At 43.7% G+C, this 19709-nt stretch overlaps 1 long non-coding RNA gene across 1 annotated transcript in view; it reads left to right on the top strand.

Moving 5' to 3' along the window:
• Nucleotides 1-214: 214 nt before the first annotated feature.
• Nucleotides 215-19709, top strand: part of LOC147430939 (uncharacterized) — a 43705-nt gene continuing 24210 nt past the window's right edge. Inside the window, exon 1 of the long non-coding RNA XR_015185685.1 lies at nt 215-408. This is a non-coding gene — a long non-coding RNA (uncharacterized LOC147430939). The remainder of the gene's footprint in view (nt 409-19709) is intronic.

Here is a 19709-nt window from a genome sequence, read left to right on the forward strand (position 1 = left end):
TTGTAGTTTTTCCGCGACTTGGTCGCTTATAACATATGTATTTTATCATTCAAAAGCCGGGACACTTAATGTGATTCCAAATTGTATGTATCATAGTATTTTCCCAGTCTCTTAAACTCAGTTTTGTAGTATTAAGTGGGCTAGTATATAAGCCACTTAAAAACCTTCGTAACCTAGAGTCATTATTAATTCAAGAGCTTTTATCAGAAGATGACGGTGTCTGTGTACTGTGTGTCTGTGAGTGAGTGAGCGTTCTCAAGCTTGTATCTCCTTGCCTGCACATCGCATCAACACACCAACACACCGACTGCATCACGGCGATAGCCTCGGCGAGAGCTACACATCGGTAGCTACATTGCAACGCAACTTCATCACGTGAGTACCTTCACCAGCGAGCTAAAAAGGGCTGTAAGTCACTCAAACGAGCTCCGTTTTTCGTGATCTAGTAGTCTATAGAACCGCGTCGAGTAGAGCTACGCATAGATATCCAAAAACATAAAAAATCAGTACTTTGATTTTCTGCTCTGGCATAGATTGCGATTGGCGTAATTTATGTTAGAGTTAGGGTTTCAGGTATTTGAACTTATAGGTAGCTAAGTCCGAGATGTTTTTAAAATGAAAGTTGCAGTGCCTTTTCACTCAACTCACAATATATGCTAGCTACAAGGTACCTAGCTTTACCTCCTCACTATCTCACACGGGCTTTTCTGGATGGGATCAACGGGCGGAGGATGGAGGGCCTTGTCTCATGAAAAATCTCATGATGTCTGGATACGTAAAATAGAAAATTAACAACCTTGTGTTGTTTTTGCAAAGCCGCTACCTCTAGATACATGGTTGCCCAATCATCGTGGGGTATCCTTTGTGGAGAAGATGTTTAGCTTAGAAACATTAGTATTTGCAAGCTTTACATGTAGATTTTTTTCTGGATGGGATCAACGGCAGGAGGATGGAGGGCCTCAACTCTCCACATCCTTTCCTTCACTCTCAAAGTCTTTTCTAACTGCTTAATCCTTTAATCTTCCGCATCTGTTGAGGTAGAGGCACCTTCAGACTAGAGTTTTGCTATGTTTGGATTTTCCTTTATGCGCTCTATCAGCCTTTTTTGTGCAGCGACCTCTTCTTTGGAACTTTCTAACTACGACTTCTTTCACTACTACTTTTCCTGCAATGGTCGCAATTTTTTTGTGTGAATTGTTCGATCACCTCATCCAGGTCTTTGACAGTTCTTTGTACAACAAGGCCACTTTTAATGATACTCTTGTTTGGTTTGGTGCTTCTCTTTGTGGCTTTATCTGCTGCCTCAGCTCGTCAACCCCTCTACAATCAAATCTTCTATGTCATTCTGTAGAGCGTGTTGGGTGCCATAGGCTTTTATTAACTCTGATTGCAATTGTTATATCTCTTGCAGTTTTCTCGTATGGCCTCACATTGCCAACTGGTACATAACAGTAGCCGCATTTTCCAGACTCTGATAGTACGTTTGCATTGTGTGCATTGGTGAAAAACATCTTGTTGCATTTGCATTGGTCTTCCTTGCCCTTGGTATGTGATTGTGTTTATGCAAAAGCTATCTCCTTAATAATGCTAAGCTTTGGTTGACTTGTCCTCAGGACCCTAACTTGACTGACCCATATTTGGCCGTACTTCCGTCGCTCCATCCTCCTTGATGCTGGTCTACAGCTCATATTGAGCCCTTTGAATGTCGACCCCATGGCTAAAGCTGGAACTAGTTATGGAGATCTGTCTTTTCCAATGCATCATTCACCTCTTATCATCTTGCAAGGTTGTAGGCTTCATCAAGGATCATGGGGATGACCACTGTATTGTTAGCCTCGTCTCTATAGATAGCTTCATAGAAGGCGTTTCCTTCTAGCTCGAGTCTCTCTTTCTCCAAATATATTATTGGTTCCTTTAGGGAGTCTCTTAAGATAGTATAGGGAGGCATTTGATCCAACTTCTTTTTCTTGCTCCAATTCTTTGGTGTGCCTTCGCTGTCGGTCCTCATAACTCCGGAAATCAATCAAAACATGTATACTGCGTTTTTTGCGTTTTTGCAGCGTGACAGGTAGTTTGCACAATTCCTTGCTCCTATTTTGCTTGATATTTCTTTTTTCGCGTTAGATTAAGCATATAAACATGCGGGACCTTGCAAAATCTGAAAAAAATTCAAAATTTGCAAAGCAGGGAAAAAATCACGATTCTTTCCTAGGTCTATGATTTTGGGATTTTTTCTGAATTTTGACTTTATGGGCTTGATGACCATCACAAGAAGTTTTGGACAGATTCTCACAATAATTCCCACATTATGACTTACCTCAACATCATGAGCTTCTGCTCGGGAGGCTTTTTACCTAGCTAGGTACGATTGGGGGCACGGGACCGCCGGCCCGATGGGGGGGCCGGGGGTCCGCTGCCCCCAATCGTACCTAGCTAGGTATGCGGTGCCTCCAGCGCAGAAGCTCATGATGTTATGCATTGTATGAAAAAACACTAGAAAAGGCTCCCTTTTCCTACATCTTGTGCATGTGAGGTAATATTCCTATGGTTCAATTTTGGTAGGATTTGGGCTTATTTCTAAGCAGGAATATAGGTTTCTAGCATGAATCTTACCATTTCATATGATTTTGATCTTTTCTGGGATTTTGCTTGGGTAGGCATAATCAATAAGTTAAGATTAGGATCACTATCAAGAATAAGTTTCCCGTTCCACGGGTAAAAGACCTATTTGATAAGCTACAAGGATCGACCTACTTCAGTTGGATTGACCTAAAAAGTGGCTATCATCAAATAAGGATAGTTGATCAAGACATTGTAAAGACCGCATTTTGCACCACATTTGGTCTTTACGAATACATTGTCATGCCTTTTGGCTTGACCAATGCACCAGCCACATTCAACTGCTTGATGGAGAAGCTGTTCAGGCCTCATCGAACCTTCACAGGAGTGTTCTTTGATGATATTATCATCTACTCTAATTCATTAGACGAACACAAGAAACATCTCCAGGTAATATTTCAAGTTCTAAGAGAGAATAAACTTTATGTTAATCGAAAGAAAAGTGAATTTTTCTTGCAAGAGATTCAGTATTTAGGTCACATTATCTCTCAAGATGGCATCCAAATGGATCCATCAAAGTGAGAGGTAATAAAAGGATGGCCTAAACCAAGGAATCTTCATGAACTAAGAAGCTTTATAGGTATGTGTGCATACTATAGACGCTTCATAGAAAAGTTCTCACAAATTGCGGGACCATTACATGACCTAACAAAGAAAAACGTTAGGTACACATGGTCTACCAAGGAGAACAATGCTTTCGAAAAGCTTAAAGAAAAGCTTATCTCTCAACCTGTGCTTACACTACCGGATCTCTCAAAACCATTTGAGGTCCAATGTGATGCTTGTGGTGATTGCCTTCGAGCTGTTTTGCTCCAAGAAGGGCACGCCATAGGCTATGAGAGTCGAAGGCTCGACCCTGTTGAGCAAGCTCTTGACATATATGAAAAGGAACTCCTTGCAGTTCTACATGCCTTAGACTCATGGAAGCACTATTTATTGGGGACTCCTTTCATTCTGCGAACGGATCACCAAAGTCTTAAGTACTTCATGACGCAGACCAAGCTCTCCGACAAACAAATGAGGTGGGCAAATTTCCTTTCGCAATTTCATTTTCATATTGCTCACATTGTTGGCAAGCATAATCAAGTAGCTGATGCACTCTCAAGATGACCGAGAGTGAATGCGGTTTCCATAGCCACTCACAATGATCTATCTTCAATGATAGATGAGTACGCTATTGATCCTGATTTTAGAGATGTGATTTCAGCCCTTGCATTAGAGAAGAAAGAAGAACCATTTACCTTACAAGATGGTTATCTTCTCTATGGCAATAGACTATGCGTTACTAACTCACTACGTGAGAAAGTAATGTATGAATCTCATGCTCCACCTTATGCGGGGCAGAGAGGGATTCAGTCTACTTTAAAGGGAATTGAAACATATTTCTATTGGCCTACCATGAAAGTGAACATACAAGAGTATGTTTCTAAATGTGTGGTATGCCAAAAGACAAAATTTGATAGAGGGAAGCAACTTGGATTGCTTCAACCCTTGCCAATCCCTAATTCACCATGGGAGAGCATATCCATGGATTTTATCTTTGGATTGCCTAAGTCTATCCATGGGAATACGGGAATATGGACGATAGTAGACAGGTTCAGTAAACAAGCTCATTTTATACCTGTCAAAAAGACTTTCAAAGCCCATCAAATGGCAACCCTCTTCATTTCAAAAATTTTTAAGTACCATGGCTTGCCAATGTCCATAGTGTCGGATAGAGATCCTAGAATGACCAGTAATTTCTGGAAGTGTCTCTTTGAGAATTTAGGGACAAGGCTAAACTTCTCTTTGGCCTATCATCCACAAACGGATGGCCAAAGTGAAATAGCTAACCTAACCATTCGTGATCTACTAAAAGCCTATGTAACGGAAGTAGATCAAAGATCCCAATGGGAGACGTACTTACCCTTAGTGGAGTATGATTACAATAACATTGTACATACTTCCACGGGAAAAGCAACTTTCGAGGTAATTGAGAGAAGATCAAAAAGTCCCTTGCTACTTAAGGTACATGGGAAGATCTTCGCTGCAGATGAGTATAGCCAAGACCTACAAGAATCTTTTCAAAAGATTAAGGGTGCTATCTCTATCTCACAGCAAAGGCAAAAGGCTGCTGCTGACAAGCACAGAAGAGCCCAAGCCTTTAAAGAAAATGATTGGGTCTTGTTAAAATTTCCCAAGGCTCGATTAAGGCACACGACGGGCAAGAATCCTACGGGCCACCAAAAGTACTATGCTAAACTAGCAAAAAGGTACTATGGTCCCTTCCAGATTCTTAGGCCAATCAATGAGATGGCCTATCAACTCAAGTTGCCCAATCATTGTCTCATACACAATGCTTTCCATGTGAGCCTATTAAAGCCTTACAAAGGAGATCCACCTCAAGAACCAACTATTGAAGACCCACCGAAGATCGAGGACCAAGAGGAGGTGTTGCAGCTCGAGTCCATTCTCCGACATGAAGACAAGGTATTAAGAGGTGGTAATACTATCCGACGATATCTTATTAAGTTTAAGAATTATCCTTTTGAAGATGCTAGATGGATGCAAGGCATACAGTTAAAGGATAACCTAAACCTTGTCAATGCTTACAATGCTTCCCAAGAGTAAGCAAATGTACAAAATGTTAAAAATGAACAAAGTTTTTGTCTTATAAGACTCTCTTTTTCTTTATTGTGCACAAAAATGAAGTAGTATGCATGCTTAGATCAAGTTTGTGGAGACGACGTCTCCCAAACACCAAGTAGAGCTTGTCACTCTACTATGGAAGACTGATAGGACTAATGTGCAGACATGCTTGCGGCAGCCTCAGGCTCTCAAGCGCCAAATGGACTAGTCATCCATTGTGGAATGATGTCGTAAGGTAACATAGGGATTCTCTACCCGCTAAGAAAAGGACTCATGAATATGCTTTATCTTCTCTACACCATAGTCGAGGACGACTATGATTTCAAGAGAGAGGTAATGTCATAATAATCAATATCTAATTCTCCTAAATGATTTTCTCATATTAAACTGATCATTTAATGTGGAGAAGTGTCAGCGGAGAAAAAGCTAGAATATTGGTTAAGCTAGCAGACCGGCCACAGTAGGGATCCAAAGGAGGGAAAATAGGGATCCAAAGGGGGGGGCATCTGCAAAAGAGCCATGTGCAACAATGGGCTAAAAAGACCCTAATGTTCAGCCCATTAAGACTTCCAAAATGCTAAGGTTCCAAAATTCAAAGGTTGTGTCCAAAGGTCAACCCTAGGGGAAATTGGATGCTTTGTGTGTACCCAAAAAGTCTTTGCAATCCCTACATGGGAGGGGGCGAGCCCTTCTTCTAGGGGATGAGAGAGAAAGTCACACACACACACACACACACACACACACACAGGCTCCCTTTACACAAAGGGAATTAGAGACACATGTCAGCTCCGTAGCCCAGATGCCCACAAGGTGTGCCCAATTCCTATTGAATGGCCTTGGAGGTGGACCAATGATAATTAGGATAGAGTAAATCTAGTTTAATTAATTTAAAAACACTTAATAAAAGAACCAATGAGAATTAAGTCTCCTAGAAGACTATTGGGCAGTCTCCCAAGGGGTCCAATGAGCATTCAGGAGCCCAATGGCTTTCCTGATTCCTATTGGCCAAGAGGCAAAGGGGTCCAATGAGAGTTTAGTTTAATTATTAAATTACCTAAAGCTCTCACAAAAGGGGAAAGGGGGACACATGTCAAAAGGCTATCACTTATGCTGCTTAATAGTCATTGGCTTGACTTGGGGAGGGCCAATGAGGCTGGAACAAGAGCAAATAGCAAGAGGGCTCGCCCAAGAGAGAGAGAGGGGGCTGATTTTTGCAAGGCATTATCACACACACACTCACACACAGTCTATGTGTGAAGCAAAGAAGACTATCTCTTCCCAAGCTTTAATGGAGAGCTCATCACCTACTCCAAGCTTGTGAGATAGAAGCCTACATCAACACACTCTTGGCATGTGGATGCAAATCCAACCAAGAGCCAAGCTTCAATGCATGCTCATCTCCTCTACCAAGCTAATTACTAAGCTAAAGCTATGCTAATATGAGTGATTATGTGAGGAGATGTACATATTTCTCGTAAGATACTCCTTCTTCCTCTCAATCTACTCTCATACCCTGCTAGCTCTCACCATCTTCTAAGGTGTGTGAGGTCTTGGGTCTGAGAACGGGGATAATTAAAGTTGTGTTTGTTAAGTGTTTTGCTTAGTGCATGAAGCTTTCATCTTCATTGCACTAGCTAGTCTTGAAGGAACACAAAGAATTGTATTGTACAATGTCTCTCTTGATGGGAGAAACCATAATACAAAGCCTTTTGGAGGGGGGATCGGCTCCATGCAAATCCGGTCCTCAATTGTTGTCAATAGCTTAATTTCTCTCTCTCTTTTGAAAGTATTGTTGATGCTATCTAACTAGGTGTTATGCTTTTTGTTGCTCTCTCTACCCAAAGCACTCTTGTAATTCTCATTAGGAATCTATTCTAATGAAATGCCCACTATGTTCATGCTAATTTCCGCTACACACAAGTTATTAAGCCATTAAATGTTACACAAACAAACCAAAATATGACACAAATTGATGCTCAAAACAACTGAAAATCAGTCCACATATGCCATTGCAAGGCGAAGAATACCATCCGCCAAAAAGCGCACATCATGTGCATCCACATGGCAATATAAACGAGCATCAAGCATGTACCAATTGTGTATCAAAGAGCATCCAAATTAGCTGAAATTCAGCTCACAATCATGCTATAAATGCTTGTAGATCTCTCTACAAATCCGTGTACCACACTTTCTGAAATCTGCTCAATCGCAGAAGTCAATGCACATAACCTGTGATGAAACCACTCTCGATCCTGAGAGTCCACAAGAATTCATACATCCACAAACTGTTCTCAACGTGTGCGCATAAATGTGTTGAAAAATACTCTCTTCACTGAGAGAAAAACATCAATGCGCAAAACAAGAGAATGACAAAAGCTCAATCCGAGCTCTCTGAATGTAGCAAATCACCACAATATGCATACATAATCTTCAACTTTTTGAATACCTTGCAGCCTGTCAGCCCATATCTTCCAAACCGCTCAGAATTTGCAGAAACTTTCTTCTACAAAGTTGTAGATCACGCGAAAACGGTTGGGGCTTTTAGAAATGGACCTGAAATGTGTTGTTTTTATAGGTCAAAACAAATCTGTAAAAATTTGTACTAGTGTACCCTAAACGTGCAAACAGTCTGAGTAAGGTATCACAAAATTGGTGAGGATTTTGAGAAAATTTTCTTCTGCAAAGTTGAAGAGGACGAAAAATCGGTCATTAATAGAGAGAATCGGCTTGAATGAAAACGTTTTGGTAGACCAAAATAGATCTGCAAAAACGTGCTGCAATTTTTGCTGCTTCTCTGCCTACTTCCCCGCTGAGCTCCAATGGTGCTCCCATCCTTGAGCTCTGATACCAGTTGAAGTGCGCGTGCGAGAGCGTGTGTGTGTGTGTGCAGCAATGGAGAAGAGAGAAGACACAGATTTGGGTGGACTCCAAACACAATAGTGTTAGGGTTATGAGTCCTTATTCTTTTGTATAGAATGACTGGTCAGTGTTAGTTCTCGGTTAGTCTCCGGCCGCCCAACACTCAGGCACGGCACATTGGGCTTTACCACCCCAACAATGAATAGGTTGAGTATTGTAGATGGTCTGCAAGGCAGGCAGAACCACTAAAACAATGGCATCTTCCTCTTTGCAAGCAAGAATAGGTATGGCTTCATCAGCAATTAGATGCGGACTACGGGGTTCCACAAGTACAACAAGAAATTCTTCAATAAAAGCATCATCATCATTTTGGCTCGCATTTGAGTGGGCATCATAATCTACTTAAAATAGTGCTTAATTTAGAGAGAGAAACACCTTGAGTACATCATGGGTAGGATCGATTTCAATTGGAGGGACAAGTGCTTAACCATAAGTTTTCCATCCTCAAGATTTTTTGGATAAGCACTACAACATTTGGAAGGATCAGTTGTTGGGTGAAGCATCTTAGTGTCCTCCACAAACACCATCATGGCAACTTGAAATGATTTCTATGATTTCTTGAGACAAAGGAACCCGACGAAGGATCTGGTCCTTCCCTTTACAATAAAGAGCCTCATTGATAAGTCGATATCTTGTGGCTTTGCAAGTAAGCCAACGACGTTGACTTGCGTTGAAATCATCAGGACACTCCCCTGTTTCTAAAAACTGCACAATATCATGCATGGCATCACATCCTTGAAACAAAGGTAATTGAATGGCATTAACAGACACTTCCATTAGTTGTTCAGTTGCTAGTGCATCAGCTTCCTGATTTCTAGTCCTAGGCACATGATGAAGTTGGGCCGATTGGAAGGAGCCAAGAAGAGTTTTGACTCGTCGGAGATGTGCTGATAAGCATTGATTCTTACAAGCCCAAGTGTCTTGAACTTGCTTAACCAATAGCGAAGCATCACCAAAAACATTTAGTCGTTGGATTTTATATGTTTTACACCATTCTAACCCCAGAATAAGAGTGAGATACTCTGCTTCGTTGTTGGAGTGCGCGTTGTCAAGTTGTTTACCTACTGAAAAGATCTTCTCTCCTACTTCATTGAGAATGACGATGCCGGCTGCAGCCTTATCAATGATCATTTTATAAGACCCATCAAAGTAGAGGGAGTGTGCATCCTCCAATTGGGCTGGCGGTGGAGTGGATGGGTCTTCAGCATTTGCTTTTGTCTTTACCTTCTTCTCAAAGTGGCGATGAGTGAGAATGCCTGTGAGACTAGCTCGAGTAGAGCTTTCAAACTGCACAGTGTAGTCAAATTCATGTAGGCGTACAAACCACTTCCCAATTCTAGGGGACACATCCATGTGCTGCAAGACATAGGGAAAAACTTCTTCCATGGTTAGAATCACAAACTTTCTTGGTAACAAGTAGGACCTAAACTTGGTAATTGTGAACATGAGCGCTAGAACCATGTGTTCTGCATTAGTATAACCTTTCTCAGGACCGGTCATCATTCTACTAGCAAAATAGATAGGTTGCATAAAGGAGGTGGTGCTATCTTTCTGCATCAAAATAGCCCCAAGTGTATCATTACCTACACTAGGATTGACATAAAATGTCGCTCCCCATTGAGGTGGTGCAATAGTAGGTAGGGTTGCCAAAATTTCCTTCACTTCACCATACTGGTGCTCACTTTCTTCACTCCAAATGAAAACATCCTTGTGTGCTAATTGTTGTAGAGGAAGAACTACTTGGGAGAGTAGATGGATGAACCTACTCATATATCTCACTTTTTGTAGAAATGAGATGAGTTTTTTGTCCGAGGCTGGTGAAGGAAGAGACACCAAGGCTTGGACTTTGCTTGGGTCTGCTTCAATGCCCCTGGCTGAAATCACATGACCAAGTAGAGTTAACTGAGTCTCAGCAGTATGACATTTGTCTACATTCAGTTGGCTCCCCAAAGATTGTAGCCTAGACAACCCCTCATGGACCTTTTCTAGGTGCAGTGCGTGAGAACTATAGATGCAAAAGTCATCAATGAACACCCTTATAGAGCTACCAAAATATGGCTGGAAGACATAGGTTACAAATCTTTGAAAAGTTGTCGGGGCATTGGTGAGACCAAATGGCATTACCCTATAGGCAAAACAACCCCAAGGCATGATGAAAGTCGTCATCTTGTGGCATTCTGGTGCAATTCATATTTGAAAGTATCCCGAGTAGCCATCACACACCGTGTATAGTTCATGACCAGCCACTTCATTTAGGATTTCGTCTTGAAATGGAAGAGGGAAGTGGTCCCTCTTTGTGGCCGCATTGAGAGGTTTGTAATGGACACAGACTCGCCATTTTCTGTTTTTCTTTGGTGTTACTACCACTGGAGAGACCCACTCTGAGTCTTCCACTGGATAGATGAATCCTGCATTTAAAAGCTTCCTTACTTCCTTGAGTAAAGCATCTTGCTGGATCACACCCAGTCGCTGCAGCTTTTGCACCATAGGTTTGCTTCCTTCTTTCAACTTGATGTGATGTTGCACCACCGAAATGCCAATGATTTTATCATACTCATCAATGAACAAAGACGTGAAACTTCTTAACATAGTCACATAGCCCTTCCTCTCTTCTTCACCTAGCTTTGAAGAAATCATTTTGAGCAACTTACTCTCTTCTACAGATGGTGGAACACTGGGGATGTCACCTTTCTCTGTTGAGGGATGTATGTCTGGAGGTTCCTTCATTTTGGGGTCTTTAAAAGTGACTCCCATGATATCAATGTCACTATCTGACTCCTCAGTGGTGGTAGAGTCTTAACCCGAGGTTGATGCAGAGTTGCTTGAGAACTCGTCCTCCGTGGTTTCGAGGTTGTTGTCCCGCTGCTCACCAGTCTTCATGTCGTAGAGTATTTCCTTCCCTCTTGCATTCTTCCTCTGGAGCATGCATGTGCCCCAGTCTTTGCTCGCATTGCCATGAGCCATGGCCTACCCAGGATGATCGGATAGCCCTCCCCCTTGTGTGGCATAACAAAGATATCCACATCTACTTCGGTATCAAAAGCCTTTACCCTAACAACATTCACAATTACCACACACTTAACCTTAACATTGTTTGCCATCTTGGCTCGGCATGGTGCCGACCTACTCACCTGCAAACCTAAACGCTGCATCATTTGCTCACTCATCACACAAATTTGGGCTCCACCGTCGATGTAGATGTTGGATATTCATTGCCCCTTGACGTGGGCGTCCATCACTGGTAGCATGTCATCTAAGTTTCTCCCTGAGATGGCCCCAGCCATCTTGGATTGTGTCCTTCTTATACTTGCCATCTTCGTCCACTGCCTCCGCACTTTGGGTGCGAGGTGAAGTAATTGAGGCCAAGTGATATGCGGGCCCGCAGACACATCTTGAACCAAATCATAGGAGTCAGAATTTTCACTAAGTGAAAAATCCACAATGTCAATTTTACGTCGCGACTTCGACGACCTCTTTGAAGTTTCTCCTTGTGTGTTTACCTTCTCCCCTCGATGCCTCACACGCTTTACTCCCATTGCTTCTGCTTCTTCCTTCATCTTACCCTTGGCCATCACCGTGGCCTATTGGACTACCTCTTTCGCCTTGGCTTTCTCCTCAAGGACTATCACACTCACATTCTGATTACTTGCTACTGGAGGAGGTAATGGTGGAAGGATGACTCATTGAGGTGGTGGTGGTGGTGGTGGTTGTTGCACAGGTGGTTGCAAAATCTGAATCGGAGGATTTGGTGGTGGTTGTCTCGGTGGTGCTCTCACCCTTGGTGGGGAGAGTTGATTCTGCCTAGGACCTCTATTGAAATTCTTCCTCCTTGGGTAGGGACAGTAATACATACCATGACCAGCTTGGTTACAGTTGTAGCAGTAGAGCTCCTGACCTTGTTGTCTTTGCTGTCTTCCGTGGTTCGGGTTGGGGTTTGGAATTCTTCCTTGTTGCACCAGGTGGAGAGACAAATTTTCTAGCTGGTTGGTGATACAACTCAGCAAGTCTTGTTGATCTTCTACTACCTCTAGTGGTTGTGTTGCTTGAGCGGATGTGGTTTTCACTGGGGTGGTGTGGGTTGTGGTGTACTCCTCTGACTCGGCTGCCTTCGCTTGCATCCGCAACTTCTTATCTTTAAGGCGGGCCACCTCAACTGCCAACTCATAAGTTGCAGGAAAACGCCCCTTTACCTTCTCTCTTAGCGGTGACCATAAGCCGGCAATGAACCGGTCCTTCTTGAGAAAATCAAGTGCTCCATCACCCTCTGCCAATGACTCAACCCAGCGCTCCCATAGGTCCAAAAACTTGGACTCATAGGTAGCATATTCTTGCAGATCTCCTTGCTTTAACTCCTTCAGCTTCTCCCAAAGCTCCTCTGGGGTTACTCCTCCCCCAAAACATTGTCGAAAAGCCGTCCTTAGCAGTTCCCAATCCTGCTTGGTGGCTTGTGGCAGGGCATTGAACCAAGATTTTGCCTCTACTTTCATTAGCAGAGGGAAAATTCGGACTTTGGATGCATCGTCATCTCGATTAGAGATCACACAAGCGACCTCGAAACTATCTAAAAACTTCGTGATCGAGTCTTCTCCCTTCTTCCCAATGAATGTAGGAAAAGAGATACCCGCGATGGTATTTGTACTTGCCCGGAAAAAACAAAGCAGAAAATAACACTTGCAAAGTTTTGCAGAAGAGTTTTTTTTACATGGATTTGCTAGATAAGGACATAGAGAACGGCATTAAAAGAAAGATGATAGTTGATGAAAGGTAAAAAAAATGGTTGATTTGAGCGGTTGATCTCTGCAAAGCGCTCTTCTCCAAACATGGCGGTGATGATTTGTTGATTGTGGGCTTCCCGGTCCAGGACAACCCGGATGGACTGTATGCGTTGTGAGGCATAAAATTGACCCATGTATGGCCAATTCTCCGGGTTCATGCTTCTCCTCTTCTTGTAGACGCTCTCCTTGGGCGGATGAAATGGTAGTTTTCAGTGTAGGCCTCTTGGAAATCAAGGCGGAAGCGGTGCTTCCACAAAAGCCACTCATCGTTGGCCTCCAACTCCAGCAGAGTCCCTCTTGACACTTCTTGAAAGAGACAGAATTGCCACTCCTTTAGCAGTCGAACTTTCTTGCGAACGAGAGTACCATATTCTGCATACACAGGTTTTATGAGATATGTTGTAAGTTTCACTGAGTTTAGCACTCCTAAATGAATCCCAATAAGAGAGGCTGAGAGGTCATCGTTGCAAGGCTGCCGAAGTAATAGTACCCCTTGCACAAAGAGCGTTTGCTCCTCCCTCAAGGTTAAGCCAATGCTTAAGACTTTGTCGAGGACGACCCCTACTAACTCAATTGGGAGGCGACATAAAATCCAAGCTGCAGTGGTTAAATCTTGGCTTATCTAGGGAGCTTACTAGGTGTTTGAGATGATGATTTAAAATTTGACTTGGAAGGGAACATTCCTAAAAGGTACAGGGAGGTTATACTTTAAGGCTAGGAGTTCCTCATGATCTAACCCTGCCTTTTGCAACCACAAGAAGAAAAAGTCAGATTGTTCTATGTTCAATACCACCCCCCTGGCTATCTCTCGAAACACTCTAAATGGTCTCACTTATCTTTGAAATTTTCCTACAGCTTCACTCCCCTGTGATGTAATTGTAGCAAGGAGTGATCAAGTAGGTTGTAAGCTTCACCTCTCTTACCAAACCAAGTCGAACTGCAATGTAACAGACTGAAATGTCGTTGGCGTAGTTGTGGTTGTACAGAAGCCTCCCTTGTATGTGAAGGGTGCTTCCTTTCCGCCAGGCAAATCCGGTGTCAAAGACTTTGTTGACCACCAAACCCACCAACTCACTAGGAACTAGGAAGACGATGAAGAATCCACGCCGCTTGGGCTAGGTCTCTGCTCATGTGGGACAATCGGGACACAGGAAGAGCAGGCTCTTCATCTGTGATGACGTATCCGTTGTGGGCGTCGATGCGGTGGTGGTGAATCCACTCCTCTAGGTGCAAGTGTAAGATAGGGACCCCTCGTGCGATGAAGCCTTTGCAAGCCTCGAAGGTTTCTGACTGGTGCTGCAGCAATTTGTGGTGGTGGTTGTGGTGGTGTTGTGTTGAAATCAGGTGCTATGTGAAATTCTACCGATGCTAGGGTGCCTTCACGAACCTCAAGAGTGAAGACTGTACCTCTTAGACTAATAGGGGTTGCACTCATTCGTTGGAGTGAACTTGGTTGCAGGTGGGTTCTTGCAGTTGTGTCTTCTTCTTGTGTCTTACAGTTGTGGTGGTGTTGTGTTGAAAGCAGGTGCTATGTGCAATTCTACCGATGCTAGGGTGCCTTCACGAACCTCAAGAGTGAAGACTGTACCTCTTAGACTAATAGGGGTTGCACTCATTCGTTGGAGTGAACTTGGTTGCAGGTGGGTTCTTGCAATTGTGTCTTCTACTTACGGCGGCGTGGACGGTGAGAGATGTACACTATTTATGTAGTGTATGAGGGCCTTGCCACTTCTTCAACGTTGATAACACTACACCCTCGAAGAAGCGTTTCGATGACGTGTGCCACGCTCGCCTTGAGCTCTTCCTCCTCAGTGGTCCAGTTTGCAAACTCCAAGAGCCATGCATCCATCATAAAGGCTTAGCATTTCAGTCTTGTAAACTGAAGTTAGCCATGAATTCCTCAGTGGGGGCACCAAAGAAATGACTCAGGGAAATCGCGCACCAGGAGGGGGGGTGGCCTCTACACCATCCCTCTCTGCACGAAACTCCCTTGGGTCACCCTGGGTGGTGTGAGTGTGTGTGTGTGTGTGTGTGTGTGTGTGGGTTGGGGGGGGGGGGGGGGGGGGGGGGGGGCACCACCTAGCGTTTGATAGCCGCTAGGACGCTAAAATCAGAGCCATGGCACCGAGGCAACTGACTCAGGAACATGACATTGGAACGAATAACTGAGAGAGTGCTCGGGCTGCAAATCATGAATGTCGTATGTGGAGAGGATGTGTGAGGAGAGAGAATGCAAGTGAAACTGGAAGAACTCAGTCATGTGGAGTATGCGTTTGTTAGAGACATCCGCTTATCAGATGGTAACCTAATGATTAGATTTTATAGAGAAATAGTATGATAAACGATACATGGTGGGGCGACTTGCACATGCATGGGGTAGAGATTATGAGGGCTAAGAGGGGCCTCCCCTTCGCCTTAGGATGCTGCAACATGGTTGGACTAGTCATCATGATTGGGATACTTCGGGGTTCCCAAGGAGATCCGCCTCAAGGAGATCCGCCTCGAGGCGATCCGCCTGATGGGGTTTTGATAATCCGGACGACACCATCCTCGCCATAGAGAGAGAGAGTTTTGTCTCAAGATTTTCCCCTCATGAATAGTGAATGCATTACTGAAATGTAGGGTGCATGGGTGATGGTGCTAATCTTTGCGTCGTGATGCGTGTTGTGGATGTGTGAAACCGGCCTGTTCAATCCAAAAAGGGCGGTAGACTTTACTTCAAACCTTGATTTAGCTTTCACCCATTATTAGTCATCTATTTTACCTGCGCTATAGTGACACAAGAGAGGGGAATGGGATACAGATGCTAGAATGCACCTGTATGAGAAGACCGACACCAGATTGGCCCCTAACTTAGGCGCCCCTTTCGGTATTTCTTTATGCTTTAAAAGAGGGAATAAATGCTGTGGATCCCTACAAGCTGCCCCGCACAAACTTGGCTGAATTTCAACTGTTTCGGCCTGATTTCGGCAGCATAACTGTACTAGGACCCTTCACAATCAATATTCCCACGCATTGACTGACTTTCCCGACGTATACGGGCACTTTGCAAAACCTGGCGAGAATCTGCAGCACGCTGAATTCTCTGTTTTCAGCCCTGAAAATGCGCCAGATTGCCTGTACAACGGTCCCCTTGCGTCCCCGAACCTCATGGGGGTATTAGGGTCCGTTTAGGGCCAAAACCCTAAACCTGCAAAAATACACAGCAGGCTATAATTCACTGTTTCGGGCTCTGTTTCGCGTGCCAGTCGCATCCGTAGCAAGTCCTCGAGCTCCCGCACCTGTTGAGCTACTTGCCCTTTGAATCGGACGAGATTTTTGGCGTGAAACCTCTCCGAATTCACCTGTACCTGCGGGGGATTAGCCGCTAGCTAATCCAGTACCTGTGCAAGAGGCTCTTGCCTCGGCAATCGTGCATGAACCCACACAATTGTACATTGGTCAAATGAAGATCCCACTAGAGAGGCATAACATACTGCCAAAGGGGAGAGAGAGGGCAGTGCGTAGCGTGCAGGGCATCACTCCTGGCACCGAACTGTGCATAAGAGGGAAAGCAAGCACTCCATAGCTCTTAACCTGTGACAAAAACTGCAAATGAGCCTCTCCCAGCTTAAAATTCAACGCCAACTCTCTCTTGCATTAGAAACTGCACCAGAATGTGCCACTTGGCACATTTACAAGCATTTTCCCGTTTCGGGGTTGCCGCCTAAAAATCTCCCAATCGGTTGCCCAGTTGACTTCACGGCAGAGTAAGAAAATGTTCCCCTTGTCATTCCGGAGGTAATGACGCCAACACATTTTCAGGTCCCAAAATAGCAGTTCCCTAAATTTTAGGAGATGCTGCCATTGTATCTTTCTAGGTCATCCGACCCTCTTTGTACACTGCGGCCACATCCAAAACTGAAATGTAGCCTCTGTAGCAAAGGATTCCACTTTGGCTAGTCAATGACCCCACTTGGCTAACCATAGTCCTTGTCCAACCTTAGTGCTCTCTTGCCCTCAGGCCTGGACTCCCTCTGGACAGTTCCACACTAGCTATGCAATGCAGGACAGTTAGATTTCCCGAGGGGTGTTTCCAAAAAGTGAAAGTAAATAGATAATAAGAAAGAAATCAACAAAAAGGATAGATAGTAGTCACACGCTGGTGACATACCCCCCTCTTGAAATCTCAAACGTCCTTGTTTGCATCTATGTCATACATGCTCACTGTGAACACTGATGTATTCAACACCTGTCGACACATATATGACAACCCTGGTGTATTCAACACCTCGTCGACTCATGTATTGCCTGCGTGTGAACCCTGTCCCAATGACATAGTGGTAGCTTCGCACTCTGCCATTGCTTTGAGTCACTAACTTTCCAATGACAAAATGGTAGGTGCACATTTTGCCACTGTCTTATAGTACACGTTGGATCCCGTAACACTTTCGAGCATACCCAAACCGACAGTTTAAGAATGCAGTTACACATGTACTCTTGAATAGAAGCAATCACTGTATCCTTGACAGACTGACAAGAAATACTCACTTCTATAGCACTAACCAAACTTTTGGACATTCTATAAGAGCAATTGCCAAACTGACAATCTGTACAGCTCTAACATTCATGTAACAGGTATTTGATTTGAGCTCACTTTAAATACCATGTACATCATTTGTTTCAGAAGCCATTGTCACACTGACAATCCATTTAGCTTTGAAACTCAAGGGGTCAAGGTAGGTTGCAAATCGAAGGCTTCCAGGTAAAGTGATAACACAGTTGGTGACTCTACAAGTTCACCTTCTTCCATCCACTTAGCATCCATTGGTGGATAGTTTCTGAACTTTACCAAGTAACCCCTAGCAACCTTGCCTTTCACTTTCCTTTCTTTGTGTGCCAAAATCTGTTCAGGGACCAAGATCTCGTCAAGTTCCTCGACTTCCGGCTGATCTTCAGCTGGCATATCTTCTGGCACATCACCCACATAGGGTCTGAGAAGACTCACATGAAACGCATTGTGAATCTTCCAACTGTCAGGCAATTTCAGCCTATATGCAACATCACTGATTATGTCGCAAACTTGAAAAGGCCCATAGTAACGCATGTTGCGCTTTGGAAACAGTCTTTCCTTGCCCTTCATCTTCTTTAACCTTGCCTTTTCAAAGCGTAAAAGCACCCAATCACCAAGTGAATATACCACTTCACGACGGTGACGATCAGCTGCTTTCTTTTGCTTTGCCTGAGTCCTTTCTAAGGCCACTTTGACCTTCTTGTACATTTCATCCATGTCTTGAACATACTTATCTGCTTCAAATATCTTGTCCTTTGTATGCAGTATGGGAGGAACTTTCTTGCCACCTTCAACTATCTCAAAGGGTGCCTTGCCAGTTGATGAATGCACTGTATTGTTGTATGCATACTCCACCAATGGCAAATACTGCTCCCACTTTCCTTTATGCTCTGACACATAGCACTTCAGCAGATCTAGGACAGTAGAATTTGCCTCTTCTGACTGCCCATCTGTTTGAGGATGAAATGACGAAGAGAATTTGAGCGTGGTGCCCATATTCTCAAACAAGCCTCTCCAGAACAAACTTGTCATGCGTGGATCACAGTCGCTAACAATCGACTGTGGCATGCCATGATACCATAAAATATTGCTCATAAACAAGCGTGCCATCTGATCTGGCTTTATCTTCTTCCTGACAGGAATAAAATGAGCTTGTTTGCTGAATCTGCAAATAATGGTCCAAATACCATCGTTTCCTGTCTGCGTTCTCGGAAGATCAAAGATAAAATCCATAGCAATACTTTCCCATGGTTTATTTGGAATAGGTAGTGGTTGCAATAACCCTGGTGCCTTTTGCCTGTCAAACTTGACCTTTTGGCATATTAGGCATTTTCGCACAAAGGCATCCACATCCCTTCTCAATGTAGTCCAATGGAAGAATGTCTCAACCGCTTTAACTGTAGCATCGATACCACGATGCCCTGCATACGGTGGGACATGACTCTCTTCCATAACTTTGCGTCGCAATGGCTTTGTGACACACAATCTGCCATGCATCATCATGAACCCGTCTTTAAGAAGATAGTGTTCATGACGTTGTTCATCCATTAGTTTCTCGAAGACCCTTGCAAAATCTTCATCATTTGCATAATGTTCTCTCATATCATCAAGTTCATGATGATAAGGAATCGACACAGCTGAAATTTGTGGCTTCCTTGACAAGGCATCAGCCACAACGTTCTTCTTGCCTTCCACATGCACAATCTGAAAATGGAACATAGACAAGATATTTGCCCATCGCATATGCTTCTCAGATAACTTTGTTTGTGTCAAGAAGTATCGCAAGGTCTGATGATCCGTTTGGACAACGAAATCTGCACCTAGCAGGTAGTGTTTCCAACTTAAGAGCGCATGAATCACAGCCAGTAACTCTTTCTCATAGACCTGCATGGTCATCTCTGGCCCTTGCAAAATTCTGCTCTCATAGGCTACTACCCTTCCATCTTGCATTAGCACTGCACCAATGCTACTACCGCAGGCATCACACTGGACCACAAATGACTTCCTAAGATCTGGCAACACAATGACTGGATGTGAAGTCATCTTTTCCTTTAAGAGATTAAAAGCTGAAATCTCTTTTTGTGTCCATCTAAAGGTGACTGCCTTCTTTTGAAGAGCATGTAAAGGTTAAGCAATCTCAGCGAAATTTCGGATAAACCTTCTGTAATAGGAGAATAGTCCCAAAAAGCTTCGGACATCATGCACCGTCTTCAAAT

This window comes from Adiantum capillus-veneris, chromosome 21 (genome assembly GCF_014529385.1).
Source record: "Adiantum capillus-veneris isolate H3 chromosome 21, ASM1452938v2, whole genome shotgun sequence".
NCBI classification, from domain to species: domain Eukaryota; kingdom Viridiplantae; phylum Streptophyta; class Polypodiopsida; order Polypodiales; family Pteridaceae; genus Adiantum; species Adiantum capillus-veneris.